General features: G+C 36.1%; 1 pseudogene; it reads right to left on the bottom strand.

Annotated features, from left to right (window-relative positions):
• Positions 1-371: 371 nt before the first annotated feature.
• Positions 372-7,379, bottom strand: LOC132191458 (leucine-rich repeat receptor-like serine/threonine-protein kinase BAM1; annotated as a pseudogene).
• Positions 7,380-13,496: the final 6,117 nt, after the last annotated feature.

Genomic DNA, 13,496 nt, shown 5'->3' with positions numbered 1-13,496 from the left:
TCATCTCCAAATGAGGCCACTAATGAACCACTAATATCATGTAGCACAACTTCCACCTGACAACTAAAACAAAAAGATGAAATAAATGGACAATTAAGGGAGAGTGATCTTAAAAGGTGAAAGTGTTCAATATTTTCGTTCCATGTTTATAAGTTAAAGAATGGTTCCATAAAACATAACGTGGTTGTGCATGGGGGCATTGATGTTTGATACACATCATAATCTTATTGCAGTCTAAAGCACACAAGTTACGCACGACTTGATGTTTAACCTCATAAATACAACTGACACAAGAAACAAAACACAAGCTCCTGCTTTCACAAAACACAGAAAAATCATATATTTTATCAACCCTCCTTATGCTCAAGAAAGGATAAAATGCACAATTTCATTTCATTATTAAAAACATAAAAACACTACATCTGCAAATTGAATATCTCCTCTTAAGTAAACTGCAATAACCTAAATGAATCTTGTCCATAAAGCCCGCAAAAAAGAAATTGAATTGAATATCTCCTCTTAAGTTTGCATAAATCAGCTTTTTGCAGGTTGCTGTTACCAGAGTAAACTTGTAACCTCAGGACCCGATAACTAAGCCCCACTCCTTCAGCCCATTCATGCAATGTTGATTCACGGCCGAAATGAGATTGAAGCCTACTCTTCACTTCCTCTAATTTCATTAAATCCTGCACACAATTCCAAGTTAAGACCCTTTATAAGCCAAAAATCCCCTACTGTGAAGAATAGACATAATTTAGTAATATACCTGTACTCGAGCAATCAATTCAGACTCTTCTTCAGCAGTCAAAAGTCGTTTTGTTTCAGGACCCCACAAGAACAACCGAAGGGGATCATTTGGATCAAAACCTTCACTAATCTTTCTTTTTTACATCTACATTTCTAGAACTGTTAATCTCATAAACTGGAGCTATTGGCTTTGGCACCCTTCTCTTCTTAGATCGCCTCTCAAGAAGCCGTGTTGACCTTACTCTTTTCCCCTCCTCAAGTGGTAAGTTCACCAAACTTCTAGACCCCATAACGAACAAAAGATTTAGGTGTTAGTCCCCAAATAAATTAACTTTTAAGTGTTAGATTTAGGTGTTAGAGGCTGACAAAGCTTTCTTAGCAAGGGCCACTACGTTATCCATAGCCTTCTCCATATCAGTGGTAACAGGCTGCATAGTCAAGGGGGAGGATGTATCTTTTCCTGTTTGCAAGGATGGAAACCTGCAACACAGAATTTCCACATAAAACTCTATAAGGATGCAGTTCAGGATGAAAATCCAACCAAAACAAATCAACGAAAGTAGCAGAACTGATTCAACTTAAGAGTTCGACTCAACTTCCAATTGCCATAAACCAGGCCAGGAAGCAACTGGCGCTCAAAGTCCTGCACCAATTGGTAAGAGTTTCCAGGGTTTTTGTCTTCATGGACTGAGGCCTCAATTTCTATCTGCCTTCTCTCTGAAATTGCCTTTAATAGAACAGACAGAAGAGGATAATTGGTAATATATTTAAATCGGAATTTCTAGAGGTTTATATTGAACGAAACTATTCATCACAGTAGTTTAAATTTTATCAAAAAAAAGAAAATATGTTTGAAGCATGAAAAAAACATTGATCAACAGGAATTCCACAACAACGCTAGGATGGTCAATAGGTGGCTGATTCCAAACAATGAGGGAGGGGAAAGAAACTTTCGGATGAAGTGTTATTCAATATAAACATAAAAATAGAACCAGTTGCTCAGTCAAAGAGATAGAAGTAGACAAAAATTGACAGTTAATGTATTAAAAATCAATTGACAACCCTCATATATTTTAAGTAAACCAATTTATATGACATAATTATACACATCAAGAGGCTAACCCAGGAAGTTGCATCTTTCTTAAATACGTGCGATGGAGGCCCAGTTTCATCACGCTGCTCTTGTAATAGAACTGAAGTATGACACCGTCGTGCTGTAGAAGAGCTTAGCATAGAGGTAACAGCAGGAGCTGCTTGCTCGTGAAGCATCAAAACTGCATAATCAAGAGCACAAACACTTATGACACATGAAAGCTCAAACACACAGAAAAAAAAAAATAAAAAATAAAATAAAATAAAATAAAATTATATTAACTCTGGGCAACCCAAAGGATTTTCTCATTTATTTGTTTGTGGGTTCAAAGAGTGGAAGGTAAACAATTAAGCTTAAACATTTACAGGAAGAGAAACTTGGAAACTCACTCACTAATAAAAACAAGTCTGTCTATAGAGCCAGCAATACGTTAAATTAGACAAACTTCTTAAATGAACAAGTACTATAACAGAATTCAACGAGCACAAGCAAATTCATTGCAGAATTCAATTGAATGGACAAAATATCAAACTTTAACAGCACGACTAAACTTCTTCCTACTGAATCTAAATTCACCACTGCATTACATTTTATAGTCATCCTGAATGAAGACATCACAACAAAAGTAACGGGGTCTTGTGCTATCAAATTCACATTACTAATAATATTCATTATAAGACAGAGCACATTAAGATAACAACATTTGGAACAATCCCGATTCTAAAAGAAAAAGGGTGATGACTACTATCATTCACTGTAATTTTTGAAAGAAATAAAAGCTGACCTGAAGTAGAAGAAGAAGAAGAGGAGGAAAGACAATTTCTGAGGTGGGTTCCTAGAAGAAACGACGACGTTGATGGAGAATATTCCTCACTGCTTGATTTGCTTTACCATTTACATTGTATAAATAAACTGTACAAGGTAAGAGATATAGTTTTTTTTTTAAATTTTTTTTTTTTTTTTATAACTACATTGAAAGAAGAAAAACTACAAGAAACAAATAGAAGAGAGGGATCTTTCCCACTAACAAGGGGTATAGACAGGTAAGAGATATTGTTAATTCTAGAACACTTCGAAATGCAAATACAAAATTCAAATATCATTAATCTTTGATCTCTTCAATCTCTCCAAACTTTTTGGTTGTTGATAGAGTTGAGGTTGAGGATGACGTAGACTCCTTTGTGTCTGAGAGTTCTGCTTCAATATGAACAAATGAAGACGGGGATGATTGTTGGTTCAATGACCGGTAAGGAATCTCCGAGAGCATCTCCACCACCACTCTCATTGTCGGGCGTTTAACACTTTTCTCTTGGACACATAACAGTGCAACGAAGAGCAACTGCATCGCTTCATCTTTGGGCACCGGTTTTAGGCTTGGATGAACGATGTCCATGACCTCTTCCTTGCAACACTTCGTTACCTTTTTGGTCCACTGTACAATATCCTCGCCTTCGCAGAAATCACCCACTGGACGGCGGCCTGTGAGAAGCTCTAGGAGGACAACTCCAAAGCTATACACATCGCTTTTCTCATCAACCTTCAAAGTATATGTATATTCTGAAATATGTGATGACCACAATATTAATATACAACACAAAGTATATGCATTTTTTGGTAAGTGCATTCCTTCTCGATGCCGGTGCCAAACACAAAGTATATGCATATTCTAGGAAAGTCAATTATCACACTTTTAGAGAATCAACGAGTAAAGAAAACAATTAGGGTTAAGACAAAAAGAGATTCAGCATGTTTAAAGTGAATCCAAAGAGGCCAAGAGAGAAAAATGCAAGTGGGGAGCCTTCCACATTAGTCAAACCCAGTTTGCTTACACTAACAATACAATAACAGTGGTGGTTGTGTGGGCAGGGGCGTGTAAATTGATGGAAACCTAAACCTACTTGGTTAAAGGGCTGTACGTTTGGGTGAAATATTATAACTTTTTTTGGGTAGGATAGACCACAAAACTCCGCTCAGGATGGGAGAACACAAATTCACAAATATTGCTCAAAGCACTTGGTACCGTGCATTGGAGTTTCCACACTCAATAGCTGCTGGTGGTACATAACCATCTAACTTTGAGGCCATTTGTTAAAATGAAAAGTTTAGACTCATTGAGCAAACTCGGGGCTTTACAAAGAATGCCATGATAAGTGATTACATTGAATTCCAAGCAATTATGATGAGGCCCAGAGAAATGTGGAAAAAGGGAAAAAAGAAAAGTTAAGTGTTATTTCACACTTTTTTTTTTTTTTAGAATATTATTTCACACATTTTATGCATTCTATTACGCATATCTTTCATAAATATGATATTTAATTGCCATATTTGTTAATTCTATTTTTAAATTAATAATCTGAATGAAAAGTGTACACAATATATGGATATAAAAATAAGATTTTCCATAAAAACTAATATATTTAAGGTCCTCTCTCCCTAATTGAATTTAAATTTGGTGTTTGCATTTTTGACACATATGTTAGTCGTGTAGGTGCCTGTCCTTACAATTATTGATGTGATTTTCTAATGATGTTGAAATTTAGTGACCCATGTTGGGCCACTACCCTATGATGGACCATGCAAGGACAATCAAACAAGGGGATCAAGATCCCTTGTTATTAGGTTGTTCGAATGACAAAGAAATTCAGGTAGCCAGGACAAAGGGTTGCGGACTACCTACTTCGGATAGTCTAAGATGAGGGATGAGGGACTTACCCTCTGCTCAAATAGGTGGATCCTGCAACACCCCTCTCTTAAACGGTCAGAATTTCTGTATTATTTGGACAGCCTAATAAGAGGGGATTTCAATCTACAACAAGGCCACAAATTTTGGTTGTTTGACAATTCACAAATTACTAATTTCACTAACAAAGTAACTACCAACCAACCATCCTAACTCAATATAACACTACATAAAAATAGAGACGTTCATATACAGCTAGAATAGAGCAAAAAGTGGCACATACCAGGTGCAATGTAGCCGTAGGATCCTGCAATTGCTGGCATGCACTCTGATTTGCAGTTGTTGATCAAGAACTTGGAGAGCCCAAAATCGGCAAGTTATGCTTCGAATCTGGAGTCTAACAAAATGTTGTTGGACTTGACATCCCGGTGAATGATCAATGGCAAACAATCATGGTGAAGGTAGCATAGGCCTCTGGCTACTTCAATGGCAACTTTGTACCTCAATTTCCAATCCAAGACTACAGATTTTTTGCCGTGCAGTGCCTCACTTAAGTTCCCATTTCTCATGTACTCATAAACAAGGAGATTTGTCTCATTGTTTGAACAAAATGCTAGGAATCTCACAATATTCCGATGCCTAATTTTGCCAAGTGTTTGAATTTCAGCTTGAAAGCCATGGTCAGGGCTGTCTGAGCCAAAACCAAGAAGCTTTTTGACTGCAATTTCAACCCCATCCGGCACTTTGCCATAGTAGACAATCCCAGCTCCCCCTCTTCCAATCACATTGTCATCTTTCACACATTTGAGGATGTGAGAGACCTTGAATTCGAGCTTTTGGAATGCAGTCATTTTCCATGAATCCAGACGCTTTCTTTTCAATAACTCAACCATGATTATGGCAGCAGCAACAGCAAACACTAAAAAGGCTATCAAAATGTTAACAATGACGATTAACTTGAAATGTGCAGGGTCACTTTTGTATCCCCCTTTGCCTGGGGTGAAATCACAAGAATTGTTAAGTAGAGCACTACAAAGATTAGGATTACCTGCAAAGTAGGAGGCCTTAAACCAATAGAATTGGCTGAATTCCGGTAGCTTACCGGAGAGATTATTGAAGGAAAAATCAGCAATTACGAGGTTTTGTATGGTGCCAATTGATGTGGGTATTGTTTGGTTCAAGTGGTTTCTAGAAAAATTTAAATAAGTTAATAACCGGATGTTGGAAATTTCTGGTGGGATTGAGCCAGAGAGGTTATGGCTTAGGTCAAGATATGTCAAATGATACAAATTTCCAATCTCAGGTGGGATTGAGCCGGAGAGTGAATTTCGACTCAAATCAAGCATTACAATTTTAAGGTGTTCTCCTATAGAAGATGGGATTGGACCTGAGAAATGGTTTCCACCAAGCAAAAGGAATTTGATAAAAGAGAAATTTGAAAATGAATGAGGTAAAGGACCGGACAAGCGATTGTTTGATAAGTCAAGTTGGTCTAACTTTACCAGCTCTGATGAACTATTGGCATTCTCTGGCAAGGTTCCCGATAGGTAGTTGTTCTGCAACTCTAGTACATTTAGCTTAGGCAAGTATAGGAATCCATTTGGGATGCTACCATTCAAGTAGTTGTCCCTCAAACTCACTATGGTGAGACTTGAACATGTCCCTAGTCCTTCAGGAATTGGCCCAGAGAGGAAGTTTTTAAAGAGATTCAGTTTTCTAAGTTTATTTGAAAAACACAAGTTCCGAGGGATTGTACCAGTGAGCTTATTTGAGAACAATTCGAGAAACTGAAGTTTTCCGTTTTGTCCCATATTCTCAGGAATCATGCCAGTGAAGTTGTTTCGGGGTAGCTGAAGGGTTTCCAAATTTGGAAAGTCTGCGAGGCAATCTGGAATAAACCCATGCAGATTGTTTGAGGACAGTTCTAGGTGCTTGAGTTGCTTGAGATTGCAGAACTCAAATGGAATTTCACCAGTAAATGCATTGAAGGAAAGTGCAAGATGCACCAGGTTTGTCAAGTTGCCTAATTGCTTTGGAATTGGGCCACCCAATTTACAAAAGTACAAAGTCATTTGAGCTAGATTCACCAAGTTACCAAATTCCTTTGGGATCCCACCTTCAAAATTGTTAAAATCCAAGCGAATGTTTCTTAGGTTAGTGAGATTGCCCAACTCGTAGGGAATTTTTCCATTCAGATCATTTGACACAAGCGAAAGATACTCCAAACCAACCAGATTTGCATAGATTTCTGGGATTCTACCAAAGAAATGATTGTTACCAAGATCCAAGAACTTGAGCTTCTTCAAGGTCATAATCCCAAGTGGAAGAAAGGCAGTGAACTTGTTGTCAAAGGCACTAAACACTTCTAAGTTGGCAATGCTAGAGTAATTCCAATCCAAGCTACCATAAAAGTGGTTGGATGAGATGTTTAGCCATCGAAGACTGCTCAAATTTGCAATCTCAAGGGTACCTATGAACTGATTACTAGCAAGAGAAATGTTAGTAAGCTGGTCAAGTTTTGAAATTTGAGGTGACACAAAGCCGCTCAGATTCAACCCTATTAAGTCCACTGAAACAACACGTCTACTGGAGCATTGAATTCCAGCCCAGGAACAAACTGTGCTAGGACTCGAATAATTCCAAGTATTTAGAATGGAGTCGGAGAATTCTCCTTTTTTAAGTGTGACTAAGGCATGAAAATCACTATCTAAAGAAGAAGCAAAACAAGTACTAAGAAGAGAGACAAGTGACAAAACAATGAAAGGCACCATATTAGCAAGTGGAATCAAACATCTTTTTCTTTGTTTGAAAGGGAGTCGTTTAAATGGCGTGGCCATGGCAAAATGCTATTGGCGGCAATAAATACCTCAAGCAGCCCCTTTCTCTGAAACCTGAAGAAAAGTAGTGCCCTTGATTGTTATGGAGTCCACCAAAATTGAAGAGTCACAAACCTCAATAGGTTCTTCAATCCTACTTAGTCCAAACCCATCTGTATCCCGCCAAGGAAGAGCGACAACACAGGAAAGAAAGCTGAAACAAAAAAGGAACTGTCAAAATCCAAGTCTAAAGTTGAAGAAATAGAGTACTATCTGTGAAAGCACTGATCTCCACAACCACAACAAAAATATAACATATGACCAAAGGGAGACTATAACCCACAAAACCCAATAGAAAATACAAGGAAATAACGTAATAAAACAGAAAAGCAAAGACAAGAAATGCCAACAGAAAAGGCGAGAAAACAAGGGGAAAAGCAACAGAAAAGGCAAAAGATTTTCCTATGATTCCTTAGAAACTAAACAAAAAGTTATTCCCCTAAACTAAAACAGGGTGATTCTAATACATCAAACAAATCAGTTCTTCATTTTCTTTCTAAAAAAAAGTGTAGCAGAAAAAGAGGTATATTAAAAAAGAATGAAACACAAGCCATTGACTTTTAGTTCCTCAACAAAAGATTTTACTCTGATTTCTTTTTTTTTTTTTTTTTTTTTTTTTGATAAGTGATTTTACTCTGATTTCTCAACAACCAAACAAGAAAAATAACAGATCTACCACCTCTTCCGGTGGGCCCCAGTCGCTAAACCTACCTCTACATCCACCTCTGCCGTCTTGTTCGCCCCTAAAAATGCCACTGCCACTCAGATGTCGCATTGTTCACCGATTGAGTTGAGTTTTAAAGAAACCATAAGAAGCAACTGCCCACATAGTATTACAGGTACCTCACACGGTTCTGGAGGGAGATGAATGAGGGAGGGGTGGGGGGGGAGGGGGGGAAAGGAAATAGAAACGATGCAAGCTGTTTTTGGGAGGGAGAAGAAGTGTTGTTCAGGACTTGGGCAGCAAATGAACAAAGCTACCTGTGAGCTTGCCTAAACTCGACTCAATAAAGCTCGGCTCGTGCGCGACTTTATTATTAAATGAGCCGTTCCTATGCATGAAACTATACTCGATTATTAAACGATATATAACCATATAAACTCGGCTTGCTCGTTTCAAGTTTGTGAACATACTTGTACAAGGGCTCGACTCGCTTATTAGTGCGACTCATATATTTATATATTTACATATTAATTTATATATATATAAATTAATAAAAATAACTTATATAGTATATAATTTAATAATAAAAGTTGATTATATTGCCATATCTTAAATGATCTAACCATTAAGTATCTAATGCTAGTTGAATCAACAATTTGAATTGTTAATCATATGATTGAACGAAAACTTTTTTTTTTTGATAAGTATGATTGAATGAAAACTTATTATACTTAATCGTATCATTAATAAAATTTGTTTATTTTGTTCTCTTGATTTTTTTTTTTTTTTTTACTTATTACAAAATTTAAATAATCCAATACAAGTTGAGCTCAGACAAGGTACCCACCCTAGCGAGCCAAGCTTGGACACGAAATGGGGCTCGTGTCAAGCTTGAGCTCGATAATAAATGCAACAAGCCAAACTTGAGAAAGCAAGCGGATCTTAATCTAGGGTTTACAACCCTACCTGTTCCAGCTTTTATGTGATTGCCAATTCTCACCAAAATAAATCAGTTTTTCATGCGGCACCCATGAACCAACCTTTGCGACTAACAATGGGTCGCCACCTCCGCCTAGTCCACTTTTGGTGACAACCTAAAAGCCACCACTAGAGCCTCATCATTGGTGACCCGTATAGGGCCGCCATCACTGAACACAGCGAAATACCACACGCCGCACGCAGCAGCAGCGGTAGCCACTCCGCATCATGCGGGGTTTTCCCGTTCCCACTACCATCGAACAGCCAACCCTTATGGTCAGATGGGCATGTCGCAATGGTTCATGAGATTCACGACACGACTATACAACCAGCCACCATCGGAACGGCCAAACGAGGAGCCCACTATGGTGCCGAGTAACCGGCATTAAACCAGTGCATGCCGGTGGTCTCTATGCAGGTGGCCAGAGATTCAGCCACCCACCGTGGTGCCTGCTCTCTCATTAGTGGGCCTCACGATTTTTTTGTTTCTTGAAGAAAAAAAAGTACTCAAAATGTCCCCATGAGTTTACCGTTGGTTCAACCAAAAATATAAAAAGACCACAGATGAAAACACATTAAACACAGGAAATTTATTACAACCACGAAGAAACAAAAATATTAACTCTAAAACCAATTGTTAGAATAATTTGATAATAGATACTTTTTTTTCTTCGTAGTATGTATAGAACAAGTATGAGAACATACCTCTATAAATCTTGATATAACCTTCTAATATTTGATAGATGCCCTAAAATAAATAAGAAAATATTGTTTGGGTCTGTAGGTAAAGAGTTTTGTGATATAATGCAGAATAAGATTTATAATTTTTTGGAGTAATTCTATAAGTCACTCTTGTGTTCCTCTTTTGTCACTCCATGAAAGAGATGGCTTTTAAAATCATTATTTGACCAAAATTCAATAATGATCAATTACAAGCCAATCATTTTTAGAGTGACTTTTAGCATTACTCAATTTTTTGTGAGAGAAAAGTAAATAATATTCTTTGGTAACAATCCATTTTTAATTGATAAAATCACTCCCACTGTTTTACTTAATATTATTTGGTAACAATCCATTTTTAATCGATAAAATCACTCCCATTGTTTTACTTAAGGGTGTAAATTTGGTTCTAGTTAGCAGTTATTGGCTAAAATCGCTAACCAGAACCAAGGTAGCCAGTTGGTCAATTTTAAAAACCAGCTATCGGTTACCTGATTATGTAATAACCGCCAGTTACGGGTTGGTAGCCAATTATCCGGACCGGTAACAGGGTTTTTTAAATAATTGGTATTTTGAGCATATTTTGTGTATTAGACCTACTTTTTTGGCTAATTTAGCAATTTTTATAAAAAACAATTATAACTTTTTGGCCCAATAAGCTAGGCTTTGTTGTGTTTGTTCCAAAAAAAAAAAAAAAAAAAAAACCTAAACTAGATGATGTCGTTTTATACGTATATACTCAGTTATCGGTTATAATCAGGTGTATAAATACTAAAACTGGTAACCAGACCGGTAAGTCTGATTTCCAGTTATTTCCAACCGCTTTTAAAAATGGCTAGCCGGTTATCGGTTGATGGCAAGTTCTAACCGGCAGGATTTAACCCTTTCAAAATACAAAAAAAATGCTCTCCGATTCACTTGGAAGTTCAAGGGTAATGCATGAGGTGTTAAATTAGTAGTTATCCGTCATTATCTTTCATTTAACAAAGTCCTACCTAAAGTCCTGAAAGGACACCCTAGTTCATCCAAACAAATTTTTATCCATTTCAAATAAAAATCAAGGATGACGAAGACTGTAAGCAACAAAAGAATTAATAATTGACGTTTCAGACATGTTACCCAGATCAAATTAAATATTACTAATCTTACGGAATATGATTATTTTCATTTCAAATGAAATATAAGGTACCCATTTCATTAACATAATAATAATAATAATAATAATAATAATAATTATTATTATTATTATAACAGAATTTAAAATTTTTGTATTTAACTGTATAAATAATTTCACATTATTTTATGATAATATTAAGCTCGTATCCTCCATAGTGAATGAATGAATTTACTATTGAATTTGTGTGAGGTTTACATGAGTTCACAAATCTAATGGTTGATCTATTAAATTTGTAGGATTAGATGAAAATAATATATATATATTGACACAAATCATTTTTCTAATATTAACACTTCTTTTAAATCTACTTGAGAGCATCACTTTTTTCGGGAATTCATCCCAACCAGCTAAAACATAAATAAATTGAATGTCTTGTGAGCACATTTGTGGTGATCTTTCCCTTTCGGTTGCAATATCTACGTTTATTTTCCAAATGTACTCTCACCCTAATATGTGTTAGTTCTATTGCACCTAAACAATTCTCTATATATAAAAACAAAATATAAGTACGTAATATTATAGTTGTATGACATAAACATAGCAAAAAGTGCATTATAATATACCTTAAACCATTTCCATCTGTCATTTGTAGAATTTTTTGGAATTGGCTTTGATTTCTTAAGAAAAACACCACAAAACAACCATGATCTGCCACCACTCGAAACCCAACAACAACCAAACTCCAAACGAATAAAGACTTAAGGAAGTAAATATCAAAGACCCATTCACTCGTAAGCTTTCGCATCGCAATGCACCATGAAACGAACAATCAATACAAATCAAACAAAAAAAATTTATACAAGGAAATGTTTTTGTCAAAACCCTTTCACACTTAGAAATGGATCAAAATATGTTCTAAATATATTTTACTTTTGCTTTCATAATTTTCCCCATTCTATTTCATAATTTGTCCTGCATAACTCACCTCTTGATGCATTGACGTACTTACTAGAAATCAACCAAATGTTCAGCCGCATCAATACACACATGCTAACCTAGCTAGAATCAGCCAAACAACCTTTTTGGACTCATCTCTTAGGAAAAAAAAGAACTAATTTTCTAGTTCCATAGTTTTTTTGCAAAATTCTAGTTCTTTTGGGTCCTCCAGAAAACCCAACTGGACCTATTCCAACTAATTTCTTATAACTTGACCCAAAAATAATGTTAAATGGGCTATTGGACTAATCTTTACTTAATTAAAAAGTCCATTTGACTTTAAAACTAATTAAGCCCACTTGTCTATTGAGAATGGATCAAAATACCTTTATAAAATGTTCTTAGTTTGTTATTATCAGAGTTTCCTGAATCTAATATTTTCTTTAATTTACTAAATTGTGGAGTAAAACTTGTAGGTCTCTTAGTCATTTGATTCGGAATTAACTTATTAACAACATATTATCAACCGGTTATGCTTTGGTGTAATTAGGGATTGTGACTTTTTGTTTTTCCTAATCAAATTGGAAAAGAATTATAGGCGATCAAAATAACAAAAAGGAGTATGCTCCCTTACAACAAATCCAAACAAAAATAAAAAAAATAACAATGTAAGTAAACAAGCCATAGTAGAAAATGGGCAAAACAAATGATCTGTCCTCTTCAAGGGACCCGATAAAGTGGTTTCTAAAGCAAAAAGAAGACATGAAGAGTCACAAACCTCAATAGGTTCTTCAATCCTACTTAGGCCAAACCCATCTGTATCCCGCCAAGGAAGAGTGACAACACGTGATAGAAAGCTGAAACAAAAAAGGAACTGTCAAAATCCAAGTCTAAAGTTGAAGAAATGGAGTACTATCTGTGAAAGCACTGATCTCCACAACCACAACAAAAATACAAGGAAATAACGTAAGAAAACAGAAAAGCAACAACAAGAAATGCCAACAGAAAAAGCAAGAAAACAAGGGGAAAAGCAACAAAAAAAGCCAATAATCAACAGCTACTATGAATTTGTCAGCCTAATCGTGTGTGTTCACTTTTTCGTTCATGAAACTAGGAAATTGAAAAGAGAAAAGCATATAAATACCTCACTAAAAATTGGGTTGGAGAAAAAGGAATTACTTCTTGGTATCGTTGCAGGCAAACAATGATGAAGGAGATGAGGAGTGATCAAAATTATTGATAAGTAGCCCTTGTCAATTGCTCCTAAAAGACATATGTCAAAGAGGATATGAAAAGGTAGAAATGAGCAATCATGATTCATCCCACCGCTAACAGAATCCAATGAAAAAGTCACATGCTAAAAAACAGCCCAACAAGATAATTTAATAAAGAACAAGAAGGAATTCTTTCACTCTGAGGAGCAGGGAGAAGACAATATTGTTCTTTGTGGAATTTGTCAGAGCTGTTTTATTCCTGCTCCGCTTGGCCGTGTCAAATGAAATTTTCTCTTTGTTCCTTTAGAATCTGATTCAGATCCCCCCACATCAGAGCTTGATGTTTTCTAGCTTTGCAATTTTTTTTTTTTTTTTTCCATTTGTGTCCATCTTTTTCTTATGATTAGGGGTTTCTTTGGTATACTTGCATCCCTCTGAGCTTTTAACGAAAATGATTTACTTATAAAAAAA

Source organism: Corylus avellana, chromosome ca9 (assembly GCF_901000735.1).
Source record: "Corylus avellana chromosome ca9, CavTom2PMs-1.0".
Taxonomy (NCBI): domain Eukaryota; kingdom Viridiplantae; phylum Streptophyta; class Magnoliopsida; order Fagales; family Betulaceae; genus Corylus; species Corylus avellana.
Note: the sequence above shows the minus strand (reverse complement) of the source record. Positions and strands in the feature narration are given on the sequence as shown.